This window comes from Eleutherodactylus coqui, chromosome 9 (genome assembly GCF_035609145.1).
Source record: "Eleutherodactylus coqui strain aEleCoq1 chromosome 9, aEleCoq1.hap1, whole genome shotgun sequence".
NCBI lineage: Eukaryota > Metazoa > Chordata > Amphibia > Anura > Eleutherodactylidae > Eleutherodactylus > Eleutherodactylus coqui.
In genome coordinates this window covers 137,863,257-137,889,893 of record NC_089845.1, presented here as the reverse complement: position 1 = coordinate 137,889,893, position 26,637 = coordinate 137,863,257, and the positions used below count along the sequence as shown (strand labels likewise).

General features: G+C 45.4%; 1 long non-coding RNA gene across 1 annotated transcript in view; it reads right to left on the bottom strand.

The window, feature by feature from the left end:
* The window catches only part of LOC136578858 (uncharacterized), a 48,974-nt gene extending 29,981 nt beyond the window's left edge, over positions 1 to 18,993 (bottom strand). Inside the window, exon 1 of the long non-coding RNA XR_010786670.1 lies at positions 18,754 to 18,993. This is a non-coding gene — a long non-coding RNA (uncharacterized lncRNA). The remainder of the gene's footprint in view (positions 1 to 18,753) is intronic.
* Positions 18,994 to 26,637: the final 7,644 nt, after the last annotated feature.

The following is a 26,637-nucleotide window of genomic DNA, read 5'->3' as shown; positions in this document are numbered from 1 at the left end:
GCATGCAGTGTGGGCCGAAGCCCACCAGCATTTAAACCTACGTTAGCTCTGCTGTCCAGGGCACTGCAATGGGATACATTTATGTACAGCCGGTGGGTTCCAGGGAGCCACCCATGCTGTGGGTGCACACGGAATTCCCATTGCGGAGTTGTACCTGCCTGTGACTATTTATAAAAAAACCCCGGTCTGACTGGGGCATGCAGACACCTTGACAGAATGAATAGTGTGTGGCACATGGGTTCCCCATTGCTATGCCCACGTGTGCAGCTCCTGATGGAGGTGGCACAGGATTGGATTTCTCATTGCTTCTGTACAGCATTGTGGGCTATCGCCCCGCCCCTTTTAAAGAGGGTCGCTGCCTAGCCGTGCCAACCCTCTGCAGTGTGTGCCTGCGGTTCCTCCTCATGGCAGACGCACTTATAAATAGACATGAGGGTGGTGTGGCTATGCGGCCAGCGTGTGGCATGAGTGCAGCTGAAGGCTGCGCAGGGACACTTTGGTGTGTGCTGTGGACACTGGGTCGTGCGGGGGGGGGTTGGGCAGCATGTTACCCAGGAGAAGTGGCAGCGGAGTGTCATGCAGGCAGTGATTGTGCTTTGTTGGAGGTAGTGTGGTACTTAGCTAAGGTATGCCTTGCTAATGAGGGTTTTTCAGAAGTAAAAGTTGTTGGGAGGGGGGGGCACTCTTGCCGCTATTGTGGCTTAATAGTGGGACCTGGGAACTTGAGATGCAGCCCAACATGTAGCCCCTCGCCTGCCCTATCCGTTTCTGTGTCGTTCCATCACTTTCTTGAATTGCCCAGATTTTCACAAATGAAAACCTTAGCGAGCATCGGCGATATACAAAAATGCTCGGGTCACCCATTGACTTCAATGGGGTTCGTTACTCGAAACGAACCCTCGAGCATCGCGAAAAGTTCGTCTCGAGTAACGAGCACCCGAGCATTTTGGTGCTCGCTCATCTCTAGTCTTGTTACATTAGCCAAATTTTCAGCCCATTTTAATGAGCACCAGTTGACATGCATGTTAATTGGTGCTTGTTTCATTTTGTGTTACCTTGGCCGAGAATTGGCTTATGAGGACAAACAATCTATTATCTTTCAAGCCCACTGGCTAGATGTACATTTCTCTGATTACATGGGAAGATGTACCGCTGATCAGCAAGCATTTTTATGCTGGTTGAAGCTGAATGGTCAGCTGATAAATGAGAATTTGGTTGTTCATTGCTGATCTTTATTTTTTTACATGGCTCAATTGTCAGGTGAACAGACATTCAAAGGTACATTCAGGCCCAAAAAACAGCCAGTATAAAAAGGAGCTTAAAGGGGTTCTGTCATTAATAAAAAAAATTCCATACTCACCTATTCCTCCCCAAGCAGTCTACTTATCTCATCTTCTCTCCACCGATCTCCTCCTGTCTCTTGCAGACCCGGGGGTTTGGTCACCTCACCTCCAGCTGGCTGATTCTTCTGCTTTCTGTGAGTAAGTGTCCATTCACAGGCATTCCCCTTCCTGCTCGGCAATGTACACGATATCACTAGTGACGTAGTCTTCACAGCCTAGCAGGGAGTGCTAGGCTATTGCAGAGGCTGCACATGCAGGCTGTCTGCAATAGATCAGCATTCCTTTCTAGCCAGTGAACACTACGTCACAGTGATGTAGCGAACATTGCCGGGCAGGAAGAAGAATGCAAAAAATGCACGCTTCATAACAAGAAGAAGAGTATCCGTCCGGCTGTAGGTGACATGACCCGCTGGACTGGAGAAGATCAGTAAGATGAAGGTACGATAAGAAGGCTGCCTGGGGAGGAATAGGTGAGTATATTATTTATTTATTTTTTAATGACAGAACCCCTTTAAGGCTTTGCTGTATGCCTTTCTCCAGATGAGATTCTTTTTCTTTTAGTTTCTTACTACAGAATGAAAAAATGGTGGCAACATCTGAAGGTCTCAGAAACACAGAAATAGACAAGGAAGCAGGACTAGCTGTGCCTACAGTAACTATTTTCAGTGAAAGGGCAACAGTTCTATCAGTGCGCACTGTAACTATTTTAAAGGGGTTGTACCATAATTACAAGTTTTCACCCCTGAGACCCCCACAGATCTTGGGAATAGGGATGCCCATGTCCCCTTTCTCTAGAGTCTGGGTTTACTGCACCCTCCACAGTGAGGAGAAAAACTGAAAGGAGCGCTGGTTGCAGAAGTGTAATAAAGCTCCATTCAATGGCAATGGGACTGCAGAGAAAGCTGAACGGCATGCTCTTTGGTATTTCCATCAGTCCCATTGAAATTACTGGAGCACCAATTGTGCATGTTCGGCCAGCACTCCATTTAAAGTGATGTCATTGTGGGGGAGATGCGACTCCTGCAGTGAGGAGGATGGGAATACAGGAGTCTCAGTGGTACTCCCCAACATGCGTAATTGCCAGGACTCTATCAGGAGGCAATACTATCTATGCCTACAGTGCATTAGTCAGGAAGGGTGTCGTGTCTCCTTAAGGAGAGCACCCAAACAGTGTGTGGAGACACCTAGGGGGTGAGTGGGCTGGGGGATGTTATAGTCTCTCCCCAAGGAGACCAACCAAAAGGGGTGTGGGGACACCTAAAAAGTGAGCAACGAGACTTATAAGGCCATGTTAGTTCCTCTGGGTAATTTATGCAAATAGGTAAGATGGCAAAATACCTCTACAGTGCCACCTATTGCATGGTAGCTGCACATTGATGAGGGGCAAACAGCTATATATCAATGGTTTTCGGCCTTGGTTTCCTATTCCCAATCATTGTTAAGACTTGTTAGAAAGTCACTTTGATTTGAAGGATTGCTGCCAGCCAATAGATGGCACTGCAGAGGTATTGTTCCATCTTCCTTATTTGCATACAGTACATTACTTACAGAAAACAACAGAGAGAGAGAAGAAGTAGATTCTGTATCTAGGTTATTTACTGGAGGAGACAAGGAAGTAATACTATCTCTGCCTACATAATTTACATGGAAAGACAAGGCTGCAGTTCTCTCTAAGAATACATTATTTACAGAGAATGTCACTTTGCAGTTGCATGGGCTATTCACATGCAACAGGCCCCAACTATTGTGAGTGCATATTTATCATAGAATCATACAATCGTAGAGTTGGAAGGGACCTCCAGGGTCACCTGGTCCAACCCCCTGCTCAGTGCAGGATTTACCAAATCATCCCAGACAGATATTTGTTTGAACACTTCCATTGAAGGAGAACTCACCACCTCCCATGGTAACCTGTTCCACTCACCGTCAGAAAGTTTTTTCTAATATCTAATCTGTGTCTCCTCCCTTTCAGTTTTATCCCACTGCTTCTAGTCTTTCTTTGTGCAAATGCGAATAGGGCTGATCCCCCTGCACTGTGACAACCCTTCAGATATTTGTAGACAGCTATTAAGTCTCCTCTCCCTTCTTTTTTGCAAGCTAAACATTCCCAGATCCTTTAACCGTTTTTCATAGGACATGATTTGCAGACCGCTCACCATCTTGGTAACTCTTCTCTGAACTTGCTCCAGTTTGTCTATGTCTTTATTAAAGTGGGGTGGCCAGAACTGGACACAGTATTCCACATTAGGTCTGACTAAGGAAGAGTAGAGGGGGATAATTACCTCACATGATCTAGACTCTATGCTTCTCTTAATACATCCCAGGATTGTGTTTGCCTTTTTGGCTGCTGCATCACATTGTTGACTCATGTCCAGTCTATGACTATTAGTATACCCAAGTCTTTTTCGCATGTGCTGCTGCTTAGCTCAATTCCTCCCATTCTGTATGTGCTTTCTTCATTTTTTTCTTGCCCAGATGTAAGACTTTGCATTTATCCTTGTCAAATACCATTCTGTTAGTCACTGCCCACTGTGCAAGCTTTTCTAGATCTTTTTGAATACACTGTGTCTCTTCCCTAGTGTTAGCTAATCTTCCTAGCTTTGTGTCATCGGCAAATTTAATCAGTTTCCCATCAATTCCCTTCTCCAGATCATTTATATAAGTGTTGAACACCACTGGGCCTAGGACAGAGCCTTGCGGTACCCCACTTGATACATTCTTCCACTTGGATGTGCAGCCATTTATGACCACTCTTTGAGAACGATCACTCAGCCAGTTGTGAATCCACCTAACAGTTGCCTTGTCAATCCCATATTTGGTCATTTTTTCAATAAGTATAGTATGGGATACTTTGTCAAATGCTTTACTAAGGTCAAGAAAAACTATATCCACCACATTTCCCTGATCAACCCAGTTAGTGATACTATCATAGAAGGAAAATTAGATTCGTCTGGCATGGCATGTTACAAACCCATGCTAGCTCTGGTTAATTACTTCATTTTCATCCAAGTACTTGCATACATGCTGTTTAATAATTTGTTCAAAGATCTTTCCCGGTATAGAAGTCAGGCTCACAGGCCTGTAGTTTCCTGGACCCACCTTCTTCCCTTTTTTGAAGATAGGGACAACATTTACCCTTTTCCAATCTTCTAGGACTTCTCCTGTTCTCCAGGAATTTTCAAAGATTGTGACGAGTGGTTCAGCAATTACCTCCGCTGCTTCCTTTAATATCCTAGGATGTAATTCATCTGGACCTTGAGACTTGAATTCATTTAAGTTAGCTAAGTGTTCTCTCTGCTTACAGATAGCCTGCATTCTTTTATTCCCCCAATAGCACAGGGAAGATCAGTTGATGTTCCATCTACTTTCTGAGAGAAAACAGATTCAAAATAGGAATTTAAAAATGTCGGCCTTCTCAACATCATTCTTAACCAATTCACCATTTTCATATTGTAAGCATCCAATAAATAGCATCTTTGAGTTTTCTTTCGCTTTTGACATACCCCCAAAATCTTTTTTTATTGCTTTTGGCCTCTGTTGCGAGCATCAATTCATTATTAGCTTTAGCTTTTCTGACACTTATCCTACAGTTTCTGCAGACCGCATTATATTCTTCTTTAGATATTTCCCCCTCTTTCCATTTAGTAGTTACATTAGGATCCTTCTATAGGGGAAATGCCTGTGGCGTGGCTTGATAGATTGCTCAGATCATGATAGAATGTAATACTATGGCAGTTTTTGACCCTCAAGGAGAATAATAAGAGATGTAAAAATCAGATTAAAAAAGCTTTATTAATTATTAAAAAAATATAAAAGCTAATAAAAGTTGAAACAAAACAAAATGTTTGCCATATTTATAGTTAAAAAAGCATAATTCTAAATAATAATTTAAAAAGCATATTTGGTATCGCTGCATCCATAAAAGTCTGATCTATCAAAGTAACGAATTATTTGTTCCACATGGTGAGCGCATTTCTGATTACCCAGTCTCCAAAAGAAATGTAATAAAAAACTATCAAAAAGTCACATGTACTCCAAAATGGTACCACTAGAAACCAAAGGACGTTCCCCCAAAAAACGAGCCTTCCCCACAACTGTCAATGCAGAAATAAAAAAAGTTATGGCTGCCAGAAGATGGTGGCAAAAAATAATTTTATTTTTTTCTAAAGATATTTTATATTTTAAAGGTAGCACAGAAAAAAATAAAACTGTATACATTTGGAATCATAGTAATCGTACTGACCCATAAAATAAAGTTATCAGGTCATTTTTGCTAAAGTGTGTACACCGTCGAAACAAGACCCCACCTCCACCCCCCACACACAAAAATGGCAGAATTTTGTTGTTTTTCAATTTCATTCCACTTAGAATTTTTTTTTAAGTTTATAAGTACATTATATGGTACATTAAATAATACCTTTCAAAAATACAACTCGTCCCGCAAAAAACAAGTCTCCAGTCGATCGATAAATGAAAAAGGTTATAATTTTTTGTTAAAAGTGGGGTGGAAAAAGCAAAAATGAAAAATAAAAGGGCTGCATCATTAAGGGGTTAATATATAACCATAAATACAGAGAATATGGCGGCATATTCATGTTCACTATCATAAACATCGCCAAGCTAAGATGCTAGGTGCATTGCGATTATTTAACCTTCTATGTCGATTCTTTTATAAGTGACTCGCGGAGTAAGCCCTAATTTCAGAAGTGCTGATAATTGCTAGCGGTTCCTGTAAATCTGGATTGCTGGAAGCTGTGTGGAACTTTAGGGAACAAAAGATAGAACCATTCCCGTGGCATTAAAAACAATCGCCCTGCTGAACAATCCAAAGTTCAATCTATTATGTGTGAACACAGAAGGTAGAGGCTTCAACCTCCGCTATTGTGTCTTTCATACCTGCGCTGCCACAATGCAATCACTAAGGAAACCGATTCTGGACAATCAGTGCTATTCATTCAAACTTCAATGCGGTGGTTTTGAGAAGGGGGCACATACATTTTAGTTGCATTATTTGTAACATACAGTAGCAGCAGGCCCTCTAAATCCACTGAGGTTCTTTTGCTTTCAATGTATATTTCCAGTAGGACTATTTGATCATTCAGTCTTGAGGATGTGCTGCGCCAGGAGAGACTTGTCAGTAACGGCCTCAGGCACCTTATCACTAAGTCGGGTCATGGCATACTTGGGCTTGGTTTACAAGTTATGGTCATTTAGCATACTTGTCTAGTTTTGAGAAATAAAACACTTTCAGATCTTTTCCCTACTACTTTATATATCCTGAAGGTCGCATCTCTGAAGTGCCACCTTGAGTAGTGCATATAGACTGTAACAAAAGACGTTAATCATTAGGACTTTATGCATGGCATGAAATGCTAGACCCCAGAAATAGAGATGAGCGAGCATGCTCGTCCGAGCTTAATGCTCGTGGGAGCATTGGCCTGCTCTATATACTCGTTACTCGAGCCGAGCACCACGCAGTGATCGGGTGCTCAAAAAAAAATCACCCTCTCCTCCCACGTTTTCAATGGAGCCGCAGCTGCTGCCGGCGGCTCCTCCATTGAAAACAATGGTCTGCTGGCGCCCCTAAATTGTTTTTCAGGGAAGGGCTTTAAACATAAGCCCTTCCCTGAAAAACAGTCATTTTAGTGTAAATAAATAAACTTACCTCTCTGCCGCTGCCGTGTCCCCCGGGGTGGATGTAGAACACATCTGCCGCATGCGGAGGATGTTTCCTTTATCCCCATTAGTAAAAAAGAATTTCCTGCTGCTACATCTGTGACAGATGCAGCAGAGGAATTCTTCAATTCCCTATGGCAGCTGTCACACATGACAGCTGTTGTAGAGGATCCTGCTGCTGCCACCCCTGAATTGTTTTTCAGAGAAGGGCTTTAAACATAAGCCCTTCCCTGAAAACAATAATTTTAGTGTAATAAAAAAATAAAAAATCTTACTTGCCATGTCCCCGTGGGGATGAAGAACACATCTGCGTTTCCTACATCCCCGCGAGGAAAAAGAATTCCCTGCTGCACCTGCCACATCCATGACAGATGCAGCAAAGGAATTCTTTACCCCTGTGGGGAATAAAGAATTCCCTACCACAGCTGTCACAGATGACAACTGCGGTACGGAATCCAGTTGCCGGCATCCTGAAATTGTTTCTCAGGGAAGGGCTTCAAATATAAGCCCTTCTCTGAAAAACAAGAAGAAATGGTGAATAAAATAAAAAAAACAAAAAGGAATACTCACCTTTCTTCAGCTGCTGGGGTCAGCCGCATCCAGCCGGGTCTTCTACCTGTGCTGCTCTCAGTAGTATTCAGCAAGCGGGGATTTAAAATCCCCACCTGCTGAATGGGCTGCCTCTGATTGGCTGAGCACTGTGACCAATCAGAGGCAGCTCTCAGCTATTGAATGACAGCTAAGAGCTGCCTCTAATTGGTCCCTGCGCTCAGCCAATCAGAGGCAGCACTCACCCATTCATATGTAAAGCCCTTCCCTGAAAAACAATTCAGGGGTGTCGGCAGCCGCGGCTCCATTGAACACAATGCAGAGCATGGGTCACCTTGAAAAATGCTCGAGTCTCCCAATGACTTCAATGGGGTTCGTTACTCGAAACGAGCTCTCGAGCATTACAAAAAACTCGGCTCGAGTAACGAGCACCCGAGCATTTTGGTGCTCCTTCTTTCTCTACCCAGCAACCATACTCCAGCACCTAAAACCAATTACCCAGACTCTAAACCCCAGCACCCAAACCCAGACCCTAGCACATGTGTGACATAACTGAGCGCTAAAACCCCAACATTCAGATGTCAGCATCCAAACCATAGCACAAAGTACTCGGCAATCATACTCCAGCACCTAAAATCAATTACCCATACACCAGTGAATAGCCTGCAGAACTCAGCGCCAAGACCTCAGCACCCACACTCTAGCACCCAGACCCCATTATTCAGATCCCATTACCCAGACTCCAATACCCAAACCCCATTACTCATACCCAAGTACTCCATCCTCAGTACTCAAACCCCAGCATCAAGACCTCATAAACCACACTGCAGAACCCAGCATCAAAACCCAAGCATCCAAATCCAATATGTCAACATTCAAAACTTATTGCAGCACCCAAAACCACCCATTAACCAGATCTCAGCACCTTGACTCCAGCACCCAGACCACATTACTCAGACTTTAGCACCCATACTCCATCACCCAGAGCCTATTACCCAGACCCCAGCATCCAGAACCCACTACCCAGCACCTAGACCTCAGCACCCAGAGCTCATTATTCAGATTCCAAGACACAGACCATTTAGTTGACTCTGGACTTCATATTGTGACCCCAGTCAAACTATAAAGCCCCCCCCCCCCCCCTCACACAGGCACTGTTTATGGCAATTTGCGCCGCAGTTTCAGCAACATTCCTATTTTACAACACTCCTGAGTAAAATAGGAATGTGCCACATTCTTTTCCAACTCCATGGGAACACCCTTTTAGTGCTCACGATTGCATAGGCAACATTTTCTCATGCTTTCCCGTGTTGGTGAGAGTTATTAGAGATGCTCTGAGAACCATGTCTTCACTAGAGGATGATGCTGTCTTAGCTCATCTGTTTTTTTGCACTTTTGCGCAGCCAAGTCCGATGCATCAGAGCAGTGAGTCTGCTCATAACATAAGTAGCCTTTGTATTGCTATTGTAGCCTATGTATTGCCCCCAATATCCACAGACAACCGCTTAGATGGGTATGGTGGTCCCTAGAGGCTCCTACACTGTCTGCCTACAACTTCCTGGTTTCTTTTTTAACTTCCTTCCCATGTCTCCAACATGCATAAAAAACTGCGTATGCATTGCCTTCAGAATGCACCCATAGAGAACAATATGGCTCTTAAGTGTGTAATATGCAGAAAAATAGAACATACTGCATTCCTTTATACGTGCATAACAGATGCATAAAATATATGCAAGTGTGAGTAGAGCAATTAAAAGTAATGTACTTTCGTTGATGACATTGGGTACGTAATATGCAATGAAAATACAGTCATACATCTATAAACAGTACCCTCTATACTGAGGTCGATATCTCCAGTGCCAGATACGACACATTATACACAGAGCGGTATCTCCAGTCGGTACTGTTGTACCTTAACGTCATTGGAAGTGGTGGGTGTAGTCAACTGTTAGGCTGTTTGACAGCCAGGTGATGCCCCCTGTGCCTGAATGGCTAAAAAGCTACTGATTGTCTGAGCGTGGATGGAGTTTCTGCTGGGAAGGAGGGTCAGGGGTAGTTTAACAGTTAGGCGTACATTATCTGTAAATGCTTCCATGTTAATGTGAGAAGCATTTACAGCTAATAATGTAGGCTAACTGTTAAACTACCCCTAACCATCCATCCCACACAAACTCCGTCCACGTTCCTAGGAACGTAGCCGCCGCCGTCTGCACCCCCAGGCCACCCACCACCACAGCCGCTGCCAATACAACCTTGCCGGTACTCTCCCCTGCAGTCTAAACCCATGCCACCTTGCCCAACGCCGGCGCTGCACATGGCAACCTGGGAAGGCACACGCCGCCACAAGGACCTTGCCTCTGGTGTCTACTGTCCCCTGCACTGTGAAGCCCCAGTGCTGCAGATGCCGATCCGCGGTATCTAGTCTCCCCTGCATTGTGAACCCCCGCCGCTGCTCTAGTTGGTGACCCGGGAGCCACAAAATTGAGAGAGGAAGAGGCAAACAGAAGGCACTGCCCCGGAATCACTCGCCGCAGCTGGCAGACAGCATTCTCTGGAGCCCAGGAACAAACACAGCCAATCAGGTACAGGGGGCATCACCTGGCTGTCAAATAGCCAAACACTTGGCTAAACCCACCACTTCTGGTGGCGTCAAGATACAACAGTACCTCTCCAGTGCCCACAATCTGGATTCGGATGTCTTAGGCATTGGACGTTGCCTTGTTTGTGTGGAACTACAATAAAAGTATGTTTTTGCCTTTCACCCATACCCTGACACCTGGAGCCCTGTCTCATTAGGAAATATCTGCATTACGTAGCATACTACATCACCCTCCAGGAGCAGGGACCACAACCAGCATAGTTCATAAACTTTGTTTGGAGCACGACTGGGTGGGAGAGCAGCTATCAAGTTGCCCCTCACTCCTGCCTGCTGCAGACTGGCATCATGAACTACAACCACCATTTCATACTTTTACTTATAGCATAGTGGATGGGAGTCAGAATACATAGCAGCTGTGAAACCAATCTGATCCCCAACTCCCGCTCGCTACAATAAGACCACAAGTTTGCGTGGTGTGCACAGTGTGTCGCTTTGATCACCATCTTCATGAATCTCCCTGACGCCTGTTCCCAAAAGTTGGCAAGTGCACCTTCATTCGATATCAGGTTAATAATGCAGGAAGATATTAAATTCCTTCGTGGAATGTGAGTGGAATGAGGGAGGTAAACAATGTAGATATTATTGCATTACGGGAGACAGTATTACATTCTGTTCTCATTCCAGAATGGCGTCGCTCGAGTATTTTATTTTTTCTATGAACGGTTTTCCACAGCAGAAAATTGCTGAGCGCATTCCTGTGAACAAAGGGCGTAATATGTTTCTGCAGTGGTTTATTGCTGCTGGAAATAAGAACTTTACATATCAAACATATTTCCAGGACCCGGAGGAAAGAATAAAAGAAAAATGGCCATAAATTGTTACATCGCAGCAGTTGGGGCACATTGTGTTCCAGGTAATTGTCAGAGACCATTGATTCGCACAGTTTTCCAGGAGCGTTTCAGTCGCTGGAGCTGGATCAGTACTGCAAATCTCTGACAAGACGTCCTCCAATAACGGCTAATGGAGACCTGTGGGACCTTATTGGCAGCCATGTTCAGCTGTGATCTCCCTTGTAGAAAAATGGATGTAGTAGGGCTCAGTGCGTAAAGTGACTATTTTTCGATCACCATCTGATATCACAACACAATGTGCCAATGTACAAAAAAAATCTGCTATGCCCGCTGCAGCACTCACATAGACAAGTGCAATATCCGTCCGAGAAATGGAGATATTGCACTTGCAATCTGGCAATTTCTATTGTGAATGCGATTGGTTTTGCAAGAAAACAGCAGTGTATCTCTGCAACATGCAAATTTTCTGAGCGGTTATCACACGTGTGAAAATCGCACGTTGTTTCAACAGTAAAAATTTAAAAGTTGCATCGCAATCACACAAATATAGCAAAATCGCTCAAAAATACGACATAATTCAAGATGAAAAAAGAAAAAAAAAACATCATCGGTTCGAGGAAAAAAAAATCACTCATGTTAATGAAATAATTTAAATAAAATGGTCCTCTACATGTGCGATAACTGATCTTATTTCTATAGGTCAGATATCACACATAAAAATTGGTCATATGAATGCACTCTCAGATGAAGAAGGCAACCTGTAATTCAGGTGGGGCCACCCAGAATTTTAGTCTTGCTGATCTTGTGAGCAATAGGGTCCATAGTGTAGGTGATACATGCAGAAGAAAAGAAAAATGGGTAGAGCCATCCCATAACTCAGGCGGATCCATCGCTTCTCAGCTGGCTCCTGAACCCCATGCTGATTCCTCAATCTGTTTGGGCGCTTCACGGGTGGGCATGGAGGCTCTAGTACCCTGTTGTACCACCTCTAGCTTGGATACAAGATGTGATACGGATGGGCATGGAGGCTCTAGTACCCTGTTGTACCACCTCTAGCTTGGATACAAGATGTGATACAGGCGGGCATGGAGGTTCTAATACCCTCTTGTACTGCCTCTAGCTTGGATATAAGATGTGATTCAGGCAAGCATAGAGGCTCTAATACCTTGTTGTACTGCCTCTAGTTTGGATGCAAGACGTAATATGGGTGCATGGAGGCATACAGGTTCCGTATGGTATCCCACAGCTTATGGGTCCACATTTGCTGTAACTGAGCCTCTAGATCTTGCAAACTCATTGGCTTCCCAGATGGTCCCATACATGTTCTATTGGAGATGAATCTGGTGAGGCATTCTTGTGACAGCCTTGCTATTTGCTGTAAAATGCCTCTTGGAAGCCTCCATGAGAGGCACCATATGTTGCTTCAGGATGTCCTGAACAAATCACTGAGCTGTCATTGTCCCTCGTACCACTACTGGGGGTATATGACTGTAATATGTACTGGCCCTCCATCACACCAGCAGTAGGGGTAGTGTGTCATTCCACAGGAAAGGCAGGATTGAGGCGCTCACCCCTAGGTCACCGGCCACAAACACAGCCATTGCCAGTGCCCAAATTAAAGCTGGATTCATCACAGAAAACAACCCCATTCCACTAACAATCCAGTTTTGTCGTTCGCGACACCGATGCAAACAGAGGCAACAGTGGGTGGGTTTCAAAGGCAGTACACATAATGGTTGTCGTGAGACCAAATGTCCTCCAACCAAGTGCCTGGAAATGGTTCTGCAGACACAGGGACCACCTGTCTCCTAGATGGCGGACAACGAAATAGTTGCAGCTGCTTGTTGGACGACCTGAGATCCTCTCTTCTGGTGGTCTGTTGAAGGTATCTTGAGTATGTACCCTCACACATCCACTGGTACCAACACCTCCAAACGGTCTATTCAGAAAGGCCCAGGTGGCTGGCAATGCATTGATACGACCATCTAATAATGGATTCCAATAATGCCCCCCTCTCAAACTCTGTTTACGATGCAATCAAGGGGATTTTGCCCAGTTGAGGCGTCTAGTAGTCAATAAGCTCTACACAAGCAGAAAAAGAGGTCCACTACACACAAGTAGCCTCGGGGTCAAGGGTGAAACCACTTTTAGGGCCTCAGGGGACAAGCCCGTTCATCTAATCTCACCACAATTCTATTTATCTTCCAATGTATCTAATTTTGTGAACTGCACTCCGGTGTGTCTGTCTGAACATCATATTGGACTTGCATGCACATCGCACGGCCTCTATTTTATGGTCCCATTGAAAACAATGGGCAAGGTGTTCAGAGGGAACGCCAAAGGATAGAACATGCTGTGACTTTTATCCTCCCAGCATTGGAGTGAGGGGGGGGGGATTGCTCATGTGAATAAGTGCATTCAAAAAAAGTTCATATTGTGAGTTTTGTGCATCTCGCAACGCACAAAAATCACGCAAAATCAGGCAGTCATCGCTGAGAGGAATAATCAGGGTATCTCCAGTGGGAACTCAGAACTCAAGGCCCTTTTACACAGAACAATTATCGTTACAAAAAAAAATTTGTTTAAACGAGCGAAAATGAGCAATAATTTTTGTAATTTGTGTAAACACAACCGACGATCGATAAAGTGTTCGCTTTTCGCTCATCATTCATTTTATGCAGGATTAAAAATAATCATTGACTCATTCACTATTCATTCAGTTTAAATAGCGGTCATGAAGGCGTTCTCAGTCACTTATGTATTGAATTTGAACGACTGAACGATTTCTCATTTCAACAAACTAACAACATATCTGCTTGTATAAACAGGCTGCCCCTCCGAACTCGGACATCGTTCTCTCATTCAAACGATACATCATTTGGTGTGAATGGCCCCTTAGTCACATCGGGGTATGTTGTCTGCGTATTACGCACTTATTTCTTATGTGCATAATACGTGATACACAGCAAATACACGTGTACCTCAAGTTATAGCTCTGGGAAGCTACCATGCACATAAGAATGTTGGTCTATTTCCAAAAGCTCCTGGGCCCCAATGCAAAACCTGGAACGCGGCCCCCAACTATAATGCTTTATTCATAGTACTGGGCTTCCTATACGGAGAGAGAGGCCTTATGGGCCCCCCAAGGCTCCAGGGCCGGATGCAACCGCATCCCCTGCATCCTCTATAGTTACGCCCCTGTCTATTCCATCAAAAACTTCTGTGTGTTTGTTGCAAGTGGATAGCACTATGGCACGGTGGTGACAGCATGGAGGCAGAGGCAGCACACAGGTTTTTTGCCAAACAGTTCTTATAAGAACGTGAAATGGGGTTTTAACTTCATTGGAGGGTAAGTGATACTGAAACGTTGCTTGACATAAAATGGTGTTTGCCGTTTGCTTTAGAACATTATATTAGAACCATCATACGGCATAACCAATATATCAACCTTAAAAGTTTTTGGTACGTTGACTAACTCGATTCAGGCTGCAGCAATCCACCTGCTCACTTCAGTGGCCGTTGGCTGTAATTAAAGGGGTTGTCCCGCGGCAGCAAGTGGGTCTATACACTTCTGTATGGCCATATTAATGCACTTTGTAATATACATCGTGCATTAATTATGAGCCATACAGAAGTTATTCACTTACCTGCTCCGTTGCTGGCGTCCCCGTCTCCATGGATCCGTCTAATTTCGGTGTCTTCTTGCTTCTTTAGACGCGCTTGCGCAGTCCGGTCTTCTGCTGTGTGCTCGCGCCGGAGAGCTGGTCTGCGCGTCGTCATCGTAGCTCCGCCCCGTCACGTGGTGCCGATCAGCCAATTAGGTGGCTGTATCGGCAGTGGAACGCAAGGAAGGAGAAGACAATCCATGGTGCACCATGGGAGAAAACCGTGGTGCATCATTGGGAAAGGACCGGTGGCCATCTTTAAAAGAAGAAAAGAAGACGCTGCGCGAACGGGGATGCAGGTAAGTGTTTTTGTTTTTTTTTAAATAATTAACAGAATTGATTTTAACGGGGCAGAATGCGGGGGTAAGTTAAAAGAAACAATTTGGATTTCGCCGCGGGACAACCCCTTTAACTCTGTTACATGTAACTTAGACCTTACCACCCTGTAAGGACTGCGTTTCTCCAACAGAGATGTCAACTATATCAATGCTACACAAGTCTGTTCCTGGCTACATCACCTTCTTCTTTCACTAATGCAGGTGTGATCATTGCACCCCCTCTTTATCAGCAGAAGCTTTTCTTAATCCATCGCAAAGAACAATGATGAAATTTACCCCAACTTCCCCCCAAAAAACTTTTTAAGTTCTTTTTTTTCTTTTGTAATTACAGTGTAATAAATAAAACTTTTGGACAATCGCATTATTAACTATGGAACATGAAATCTTCAGTAATGAGACCACAACATAGCAGGCTCATGACTACAAAAAAGGTTAATTAACTGCAGATCCGCATCGTACTCGCCGCTCTCACCAGAACTTAAAAATTAGATCAGCATCTTTCTTCAGTGATTTCTGATTAGTAATTTATCTAATTTCATACACATCTCATTGATATGCCCGGAATTACATCTTAGTTATGCGAAAATAGTTCCAAGAGTGTTATATGATAGAAAATACTGATAATGTCAGCGACCTTCAAAGCGATCTTATGAAAATGAACACTAATTTTTTGTTTTTCTCATGATTTTTTTTTTACAAACAGTTTAGCATAAAATCGTAAAAATAAAAGTAGTGCGTCCATGTAGGAATTGATGCTGCATGTCCAGCATGTATGATCTGGGCTGGTGTCAGCACTTAGTAAATCGAGCAGATGTCAGGGCCCACTGAGCCTGGCGGTACACTCAGAGAGGGATCAATCCAGTCTTCACTCTTTAAAGTTAATTGACTATGATAGTTGCATTGCAGGAAGCCAAGAAGGTTCTGCTCCTCTCTGCAGCGCCATCTCTGTCATGCAGGTGGTTTGATATCATCATTGCATCACCCATGTCATGCTGTACAATCCTGCCAAGAAGAGGCCAAGGCAGAATAGAGAATGCCATGGGAGTGTAATGGAGGTCAATGAGCTTATTATTTTAATGCTAGGGAAAAAATGTGGTTCATAAATGACTCAACGAGCCCAATGGGACCTATAATTGAATTAGTGGGCACAGCAGGGCCTCTAAATGACCTAGAGGGCACAGCGGAACTTCTAAATGACCCAGGACACAGAGAGACCTCTAAATGACTAAGGGGTACAGCAAGACTATAAATGACTCAGGGGGCATAGCAGGGCTGTAAATGACTCAGGGGGGGGGGGATGGATTGTTCCACATTTTATGTATGGTTCCTTGTCTATTCTGTTTGTATCATTTAACTGGTTTTATGTACCCTTGGGACAGGAGGCAGAATTGGTCATTAGGTGCTGTGTACTGTAAGGGTGGGAAGCAGCATTGCCAGGCAATGCCCTTGGTGGTAAAGAAAAATGTTTGATTGAGTTCTGATGTAGAAAAATTCCAAGGGACTCTGTCCACTGAACAAACTCAAGAGAGAATGGCTAAGCTTGAGTTGAGACGAGCTTGGCTTTGAAAATAGTCCATTGCTCCGGGTTGACTAGATGGATGCTCGAGTTGTTACAGCACCTCATCTTGTTTCAGCTATAATGCTCAAGAGTAAAGAATCCAGAATTCTTGTTTAATAAAGCTGCCTAACGAAAAGCATCACTACTATGGAGTGGGTGCCAGCCCTGGCCGCAAAACAGCAGCGCTGAGACCTTGGAAAGCTCTGTGATCATCTCTATGCCCATAGGTTCCTGGTGACTCTGCACACTACGCTAGCCATGTTGACCACATGCCCAAAGGCCAGTAAAGTGCCCTGGTTCACCTCCAGAAAATCCCCTAGTCCTCAAGTGCCAAGTTCTGGCCCTACACCAACATCTGTCCACTCTGATCTCCATTACAGGGGCACAATTGTGTCTAAAAATAACTAAAGGGCCCATTGTGACTCTGTTACCCAAGAGCCCACGTAAAGCTGCAGCCAGTCCTGTATATGATACTTCTAGGATTGAACATACTAAAATTTCTAATTGCTTTTCCTCTACTTTTTATTCAACAGACTGTACCCATACAGTACATGTTGGATTGTCAGTTAATCTTGTAGAAATTGGTGGTAGGTACGGACAGATATCTAGAGTGTATAGTAAGCTTAAGGGGGTTTCTCTGTTGGACACTCACTTTTTGCTTGAAGTATCACCTTATGATAAAACAAATGCACCACTAGAGATGAACTTATGTACTCGTTAAGGGCTATTTCGCAATCGAGCATCGCTATTTTCGAGTACCTGACTACTCGGGTGAAAAGATTCGGGGGGCGCCGGGGGTGAGCTGGGGGTTGCAGAGGGGAGTGGGGGAGAGAGAGAGCTACCCCCTGTTCCCCACTGCTACTCCCCCGCTCCACCACGCCGCCCCCCCCCCCCCCCCCCCGGCGCCCCACGAATCTTTTCACCCGAGTAGCCAGGTACTCGAAAATAGCAATGCTCGATTGCGAAATTGGCCTTAACGACTACGTTCGCTCATCTCTATACACAATGCATTATTGTGAGTCCTAAAATCAGCTCTGACCTCTGTGGGATTTAGAAAGCAAGAGTTCTACTCTCCTATAGTGCCACCATGGGGGAAATTAAGTATTAGCAATTCCACATTAATTGGAATGAAGCTAAAGCAGGGCAAATACTTATAAAGAAAAAATACGTAAAATGCAAAGTTCTTTTCAGTTTGTAGAAACTGCTGACTGAATTTTGTCTTTTGTTGCATCTGCATTGTGGAGGAGTGGCTGCCTCCATATGTCATGCACCCCATTTTTCCATCTGTCCCAAACCTTTTAATAAGAGTACATAGCAAAATACCACTTATCCTGAATATAATGGGAGGCTTTTCTGTAGGCCTTAAGAGAGGGGAGTCTATTAGGGTGGGGTTCCATCTAATAAAGGTAGCATGGACATGGTGGACGGGCCCACATGGTTTGATCAAAATCTGCACTACGAACCTTACATTCTAATGTGGTTGGTAAATATAACAGTTATTCAATTTTAATTCAGACTTTAAATTTGTACGAATGTTGTTGCAACACATCTTTTTTGTGCTGTAGTACTACAGTCATGGTGTATTTGCATTGAGTTTTGTTTTTGCTACAATAAAAAGTACATATTGTTAACCTGTGACACAAACTTAACTCTCCAACATTGCTGCAACTTGGAAAGCAGGGACAGAACCAAAATTTGTACTGGGGTCTAAAAAAATCTAGTTATGCTTAGTAAGGTTATCATGTGCGTAATGAATAACTGAAAGGAAAAAAAGTCACAAGAAGTGTCACTCTAAACGTTCCTGTCTGAATGTTTTATTCATATATGTGTGTATTCGCATGTGTCACATATGCACTTCCCCAGCACATAACATGAATTTGACTGCAAGGGGTTAATCTATCTCATTCACTCAAAATTGAGCTCACCCTCCACTTAGGTTGCAAATTGTGCATAGATCACACACCAACACTTCTGGTAAATGAGACAGACATTCCAAATAAACTCACAAGGCTTAAAAAGGTGCCCAGTAAAAAAGACTGACCTTATTAAAGTTTTAAGCTTAAATACAAAAATGCAGTGCTAACAAAAACAAAAAAAGGCAAAATAAAACACATACACGAAAAATACAAAACCGTTCTAAACATAAAATGGAGAAAGACAAGAATTATTCTTACCGTTAATTCCTTTTTCATGAGTCCATCATGACAGCACACATGGAGGTTGCTCCGCCTGTGATCCTTGGGACAGGAAGAAGGAGTTCTTTAAAAGCCACCTCCCATCGCTTGACTCCAGTGACTTCCAAATTATCACAACGGATACGAGGTCCAACAGTTTTATTATTAGCACTGAAAGACATTAATCGTATGTACAGACATTATATACATCAATCAAGGGTGGGAAAGCATATGCTGTCATGATGGACTCATGAAAAAATGGATTATACCTACCTGATAATCAGGTTTCCAGGAGTCTCCACGACAGCACCAATTGAGATTGCCTCCTCCTTATAGGACAGGAACACACTGAGAGGTTAAAAGCTCCCCCCCCCCCCTTCCCCACTTTCCTCAGTGGATTCTAACGAATTGCCGGGGTAGGAGCTCAACTTAAATTTCTTCCCTTAACCGGGGTTTTTTGTTGATTATAAAATTATATTATTTATTTATTTTTTATATTATATTCTATAGTTTCTTTTCTATCAATTTAGGGGGGGAAGGTACGGGTGCTGTCGTGGAGACTCCTGGAAACCTGATTATCAGGTAGGTTTAATCCATTTTTTCCCCCAGTCGTCTCCACGACAGCACCAATTGAGACGTACCAACTAAAGTTTATTAGGGTGGGATTGCTGCCGAGAGGACTTTGCGGCCGAAGGCCATGTCCTCGTCCTGCTGCACTTTTACCCTATAATGTTTAATGAACGTGTGGGGTTTTTTCCAGACTGCGGCCTTGCATATCTGCTCGACCGAGGCTGAGCTATGTTCGGCCCATGAGGATGCTACTGCCCTTGTAGAATGGGCTTTAAGAGCTAAGGGGATTTCCTTCCCGAGGGCCTTATAGGACTCTATGATGGCCAGGCTATGGAGTTTTTTGCCGCTTTGTTCCCTTTATTTGGGCCACTGAACTGGACGAACAGGTTGCCGTCCCATCTCCAGTGGCTTGTCGCATCTATGTAGCCTAGGACTGCTCTCCTGACGTCCAGGCAGCTTAGGATTTTTTCTTCCTCGTTTTTAGGTTTGCTAAAAAATGAGGGAATTATTACGTCCTGGGACCTATGAAAATGTGATACCACCTTTGGCATGAAGGCAGGGTCCATTTTAAATACTAATTTGGAGTCCGAGATTTTTAGAAATGGGTGGCGAATGGACAAAGCCTGAAGCTCGCTAACCCTTCTCGCAGACGTGATGGCTACTAGAAAAACGGTCTTGATCGTAAGCATTTTTATCGGTAGTGCTTCGATCGGCTCGAATGGTTCCGCTGACATGGCCCTTAGAACCCAATTAAAGTTCCAGTCTGGAACAAGTTTTATGGGTCTAGGTCGTACTCTAGCTGCTGCTGTCAGGAACCTGTTGACCCATCTATTGTCCGCGAACTTTGTGTCGCATATGGCGCTAAGGGCTGCGACCTGGACCTTCAGGGTATTTGGAGAGAGGCCCATCTGTAGGCCCTCCTGCAAGAATTCTAAGATCAAAGGGATGCTCGGGATAGAATCCCCGGAATCCCTTCCCTGTCTCCATGAGGAGAACCTTCTCCAAAACTTCTGGTAGATAAGGTGGGTCGTCTTTTTTCTGCTGGACATTAACGTTTCTACCACTCTTTGTGAGAATCCCTTCCCCCTTAGTGAGGATTCCTCAAGAGCCATGCTGTTAAGTGGAGTCTGTCTAAGCCCGGGTGGTTCAGTGGCCCCTGTGATAGCAGATCTGTCCAGGTCGGAAGGGTGACTGGGTCCTGGACACTCAATGTTGTAAGAAGACCGAACCAACTTCTCTTGGGCCAGAAGGAGTTACCAGGATTAGCGTGCATACCTGGGTTCTGAAATGTTGTAAGACCCTGGGGATCAGCGGTATCGGAGGAAACGCGTACACTAGACCCTTTCCCCAGTCCTGGCCTAGGGCGTCTATTGCTGTAGGACGATCTCCTGGCTGGAGGGAGAAGAAATTGCCTACTTTGGCGTTCTCCCTGGTTGCAAATAGGTCCAATTGTGGGGACCCCCACCGGTTGGTCAGGATTCTGAATGCCTCCAGGGAGAGAGACCATTCTCCTGGATCTATCTGCCTCCTGCTGAGGAAGTCCGCTTTTTGGTTTAGCGTCCCTTTTAAGTGTGTTGCCGTGATAGAAAGGATCCGGCCCTCTGCCCAGTGGAAGATTTTCTGCGAAATGTTTTGCAGGGCAGGAGACCTTGTGCCCCCCTGGTGCCGAATATGGGCGACCGTGGTGGTATTGTCCGACAGTATCTTTATATGCTGGTTCCGTAGCGAGTTTCCTAACTGCTGTAGGACCCGCCATACGGCCTGTAGCTCTCTGTGATTGGAGGATTGTTCTTTTATCCTTTGGGACCACGGGCCCTGAAAGAACTGGTTCCCCACATGTGCTCCCCATCCCCAGGCGCTTGCGTCCGTTGTGATGTGCGTGGCTGGGTTTTGTAGCCAATGAACCCCTTCCTGCAGGTTCGCTGGGGATGTCCACCAACGCAGGGATGTTTTCACTGTGTTTGGGATATACATTTTTGTCCCCAGCGAGGACTGCTTTTTGTCCCATGTGGATAGGACGGAGGCCTGTAGAGCTCTGGTGTGAGCCTGGGCCCATGCTACTCCGGGAATGCATGACGTTAGGCTTCCCAGGAGAGACATGGCTTCCCGAATTGTGCATGATCGTTTCTGTAGGAAGGATCTGACCAGCCTTTGGATTTTTTGTATTTTTTCCTCGGGCAGGCAGGAGCATTGTAATTCTGAGTTGAGCTTTATGCCCAAAAACTTCTTCTTCCTGTCGGGATCTAAGCTGGATTTTTCCCAGTTTATGATCCATCCTAGAGACTGGAGGAGTTCTAGCACTATCTCTAGGTGCTTCGTTAGTAGTTCCCTGGACTCTGCTATTATTAAAATATCGTCCAGGTAGGGTATTATTAGGATCGACTTTTTCCTCAGGTAGGCAACTACCTCTGCCATAATTTTGGTAAAAATTCTGGGTGCTGAGGAGATCCTGAAAGGCAGGCATCTGAATTGGTGGTGCTCTATTCCTTTGCCCATATCCACTGCGAACCTTAGGTATCTTTGGGACCCCTCGTGGATCGGTACGTGGAAATAAGCGTCCTTCAGATCGATGGATGCCATGTAGGCCCCTTTGGGAATCAACTTTATCGTTGAAGAAATGGACTCCATTTAGAATTTTCTGTACTTGACACAGGTGTTCAAAGGCTTCAGATTCACTATCATCCGCTGTTTCCCGCAGGGTTTTCTTACTAGGAGGAGCCTGGAATAATGGCCCTGAGTTTCCTCGTTTTGTGGTACGGGGGATATTGCGTTTAGATGTTGCAGGTCCCGTAAGCTCTGCCTTAGTAAGTGTAACTGTTGCCCTGAGCCTCCTGTGATAATGAATTTCCTTCTGGGGAGGGACACCAGTTCTATCCGGTATCCCTGCTGTAGGATCTTTGGGATCCATGGGCCTTCGCAAATTGCTGCCCATTGGTCCACAAAGTTCCCCAGCCTTGCCCCTACGGAGCTGGCGTCAGGGTCTCTGCTTGGGCTCCCCCTGGTGGGGATTAAAGAGGATATTTCTCCCTCTGCCCCCCTTGGGGTAACTCCAGCGGCCTGTCTTGCCCTTGCCTCGGTAGGCCTCGGGCTGTTGCCCTGGGGTTCGGAAGAAGGTCTTCCCTCTCTGCGGCTTTTCTTCTGGGAATCCCTTCTTTTTGTCGGCCGCCTTCTCCAGGATTTTGTCTAGGTCTGGTCGGAACAAGAACTGACCGTAGAACGGGAGGGCGCATAGTTTATTTTTTGAGGCTAGGTCGCTGGACCATGATTTCAGCCATAGTACTCTTCTGGCTGAGTTAGATCGGGCTGTAGCTTTTGCCGAGAGTTTAACCGCTACGGCCGCGGCATCCGCTAGGAAATTTGTTGCCATACACAGGATAGGTAGGGAATTTAGGATCTGTTCCCTTGGCGTTTTATTGGTTAAGTGTAGCTCCAGCTGTTCGAGCCATACCCTCAGAGTGCGCGCCACGCAAGTGGCTGCGATCCCTGGCCTAAGTATGTTTGCCGCTGCCTCCCATGATTTTTTTAGAAGGCCTTCGGCTTTGCGATCCATGGGATCTTTTAATTGTGCGGCGTCCTCAAAGGGCAGGCTCGTCCTCCTAGCTACTTTGGCCACTGGGACATCTACCTTGGGTATCTCTTCCCAGCTTGCGCAAACTTCCTCCTCGAATGGGTACCTTCTTTTTACCCCTCTAGCGGAGAAGGAACCTGCGTCTGGTTTCTTCCACTCCTTTTGGATAATTTTAATGATGTTTTTGTGGACAGGGAAGGTATGTTTACGCCTCTCCCCTAGTCCCCCGAAAATCTCATCTTGCAGGGTGCGTGGTTCTCTGGGCTCTCCCATTTTTAATGTAGCCCTGACTGACGTAATCAATTCTGTTAAGTCGTCCTGATGGAAAAGGTATCTTTTGTAGTCCTCATCGTCTGAGGACTCCTCGGCCGCCTGTTCCTCTTGCTCCGATCCGATAGAACTCTCGGAGTCGGAAGGCTCGTCGGGAACATACGCTTTTTTCTGGCGTTTCTCTGGCGGCGCCAGCTGTGACGTTAGGGCTGATCGAACCTCCTCCTTCACCAGCTTCCTAACGTCATCCATGAATCCCCCCAATTCCTCTTTGACTAGCCTAGCTACGCATGCCTTGCATAGAGGCCTCTGGTACGTAGCTGGCAGTCTCGTCCCGCACTCCACGCATTTTTTGGGTTTTGTTCTGGGGGGATATGTCTTTTTTATCCCCCTGACAAAAAAGGGAAAGTATTTTTTGCGGGTAAATATGCGATTTTTCCATATACAATACATTGGATTTTGCATTTTGTATTTTTTGCCGCACTGGCTACTTACGGCCGCTGAGGCTGAGGTTTCAGCTATCTCTGGGGCTGGAGCACTCATTACTGTACCGATGCTGCAGACACCCTGCGACCTGTAGTGCTGGTCCACCTTCTGGCTTCTCTCAGGTTCCTTATTTTGAATTTTTGCGCTAGTGCGCAAAGCCCATCCCCCTCCGTGCGGCTCCTGATGCGAGCGTGATGACATCACTACGCTGGACACGTGACGCGACGCCCCACCCCCCGCCGTCAAAGGGCTTCCTGGAGTGCCGCGCTGTGACTATACAAGGAGGAGGAGGGGGACTGAGGCTCCCGCTTTGTACCCCCCATGGGCCGCCACGGGAGGAACCTGGCCCGGGGGTTACCACCCCATGTGGCGTCCCGGGAGTCGTCTGGCTGGGAAGGGAGGACAGGCTGACCCACTGCCCTCCGATCCACCCGTGAGTATGCTTTGGCTGGCTTCTCCACCAGCCCCTCTCAGAGATCCTGCCTCCTGGCAGGACAGGAAGACACTGAGGAAAGTGGGGAAGGGGGGGAGCTTTTAACCTCTCAGTGTGTTCCTGTCCTATCAGGAGGAGGCAATCTCAATTGGTGCTGTCGTGGAGACGACTGGGGGAAAAAGGAATTAACGGTAAGAATAATTCTGGTCTTTTCACAGCGTCCATCATGACAGCACACATGGAGGTATACCAAATCATAAGACCTTTCTTTAGGGGGGGACAACTGCCTGGAGTACTTTCCATCCAAAGGCCAACTCCGTGTTTGAGTGGAGATCTAGTCTATAATGTCTTGCGAACGTATTTATACTAGACCATGTTGCTGCCTTGCATATCTGATCTATTGAGGCTCCCCTGTGTTCTGCCCAGGAGGTGGCGAGTGCCCTGGTGGAGTCGGCCCTCGTCCCCTCCGGAGCTACCAAACCTCTGGTTTTGTAGGTCTCCTGGATCGCTAATCTGATCCATCTAGCTATAGTGTCCTTAGAAGCTGGTCTGCCCCTATTTGCCCCTTGGTATTGTAAGAAGAACTTTTCTGACTCTCGGAAAGTTTGAGTAACCTCTAGATAGGTTTTTACTACTCTACGGACATCTAAACTATGAAGACGCTCTTCTTTCGCGTTACTAAAATTTTGGCAAAAGGATGGCAGCGTTATTTCCCGATTTAAATGAAAAGGAGACACGACTTTTGGTAAAAAGTCGGGGGTGTGTTTGAATATTACCCGATCATCTAAGATCCTTAAGTAGGGTTCTCTACTGGATAAGGCTTGCAACTCGCCAATCCTCCTGGCCGATGTAATGGCGATCAGGAAGGCGACTTTTATGGATAGATTTTTAACCGTGATTTGGTTAATGGGCTCAAATGGTGGGTCCCAGAGGCCCTCCAGGACTAAATTGAGATCCCATGAGGGGGATGGCCCCCTCACGAAGGGTTTTGATCTGTCAGCCCCCTTCAGGAACCTTCTTATCCATTTGTTTTCCGAGAGTTTGAAATCAAACAGCACTAAGAGCTGCTGTCTGAACTTGCAGAGTTCAGGGACTGAGACCTTTGTCTAGCCCTGCTTGCAGAAAATCTAGAATTTTAATAATATCCGGACAATCTAGGTTAGGGCTCTCTGGTTTATACCATGTACAAAATACTTCCCAAATTCTATAATAAATTTTTGAAGTAGTTGATTTCCGACTCTTGAACAAAGTATTAATCACCTTGTCGGAAAGCCCCTGTTTTTTTAATCTCTGCCTCTCAGCAGCCAGGCCGTCAGTTTTAGCCAGTGGATTCTCTGGAACAAAACTGGGCCCTGGGATAGGAGATCCTCTCTGAGGGGTAGCGCTATTGGAGATTGTATTGGCAACCAATTCAGCATTGGATACCAAGGTCGTTTTGGCCACGCTGGGGCGATGAATATGACGGTGGTGTGACTGCATGCGATCCTTTGTAGGCATCTGGCTATCAACGGTAAGGGAGGGAACGCATAAGCCAGGGGCATTTCTCATTCCTGGGATAGTGCATCCAGTGCTAGTGGTTGGTCTGCTGGATCTAGGGAGAAGAAGTCCCAGCATTTTGCATTTTTTCTTGAGGCAAACAGGTCTACTTGTGGTAGCCCCCACTGGTCTGTAAGTTGTTGGAATACTTCCGGGTTGAGGGACCAGTTTCCCAGATCCAGTCTTTCGCTGCTCAGGAAGTCCGCCACCTGATTTTTAGTCCCCTTTAAATGGACCGCCGAGAGGGATGCTGTGTTGACCTCTGCCCATGATAGGATTTTGCTCACCATATACTGCAGGCGAGGATACCGGGTGCCTCCCTGGTGACAGAGAAAGGAAACTGTAGTCATATAATCTGACAGTATTTTTACGTGTCTGTTTCTCAATACATCCTCAGATCTAATCAGGGCCTCCCAGACCGCCCTTAGCTCCCTGTAATTGGATGAGTGGGTTCTGGTGAACCTAGACCAGAATCCCTGTAAGGCTTCACCTGCCACTTGGGCTCCCCATCCTGTACCGCTGGCGTCAGTATTTATAGTGACGCATGGAAAGAGTGTCCACTGGACTCCTTTCCTAAGATTTGATGGTGTCAGCCACCAGTCTAAGGATTTTTTTACCCATGATGGTAGTTTAAATTTCTCCTCCAAGGACTCCTGGGAGCGATCCCAGGTCGCCAACAATTTTTGTTGTAAAGACCTGGAGTGAAACTGAGACCAGGGACCTGCCAGAAGACAGTATGTCATTAGGCCCAAGATGTGCATTGTTTCCCTTACTGACACCTCTTTTTTCTTCTGGAAATTCCGTACCTCTTTCAAAATGTGGGAAACTTTTGATTCGGGTAAAAAGGACCGATTTTTATTTGAATCCAGGAGGATCCCCAGAAAAATCTTTTTGGTTTCTGGCACTAGGCTTGATTTTTCATAACTGATGATCCAACTTAGTTTTTTGAGTAGATGTAATGTCTCCTCTAACTGGATCCTCACGGTTTTAGCGTCACTTGCTATCAATAGAAGGTCGTCTA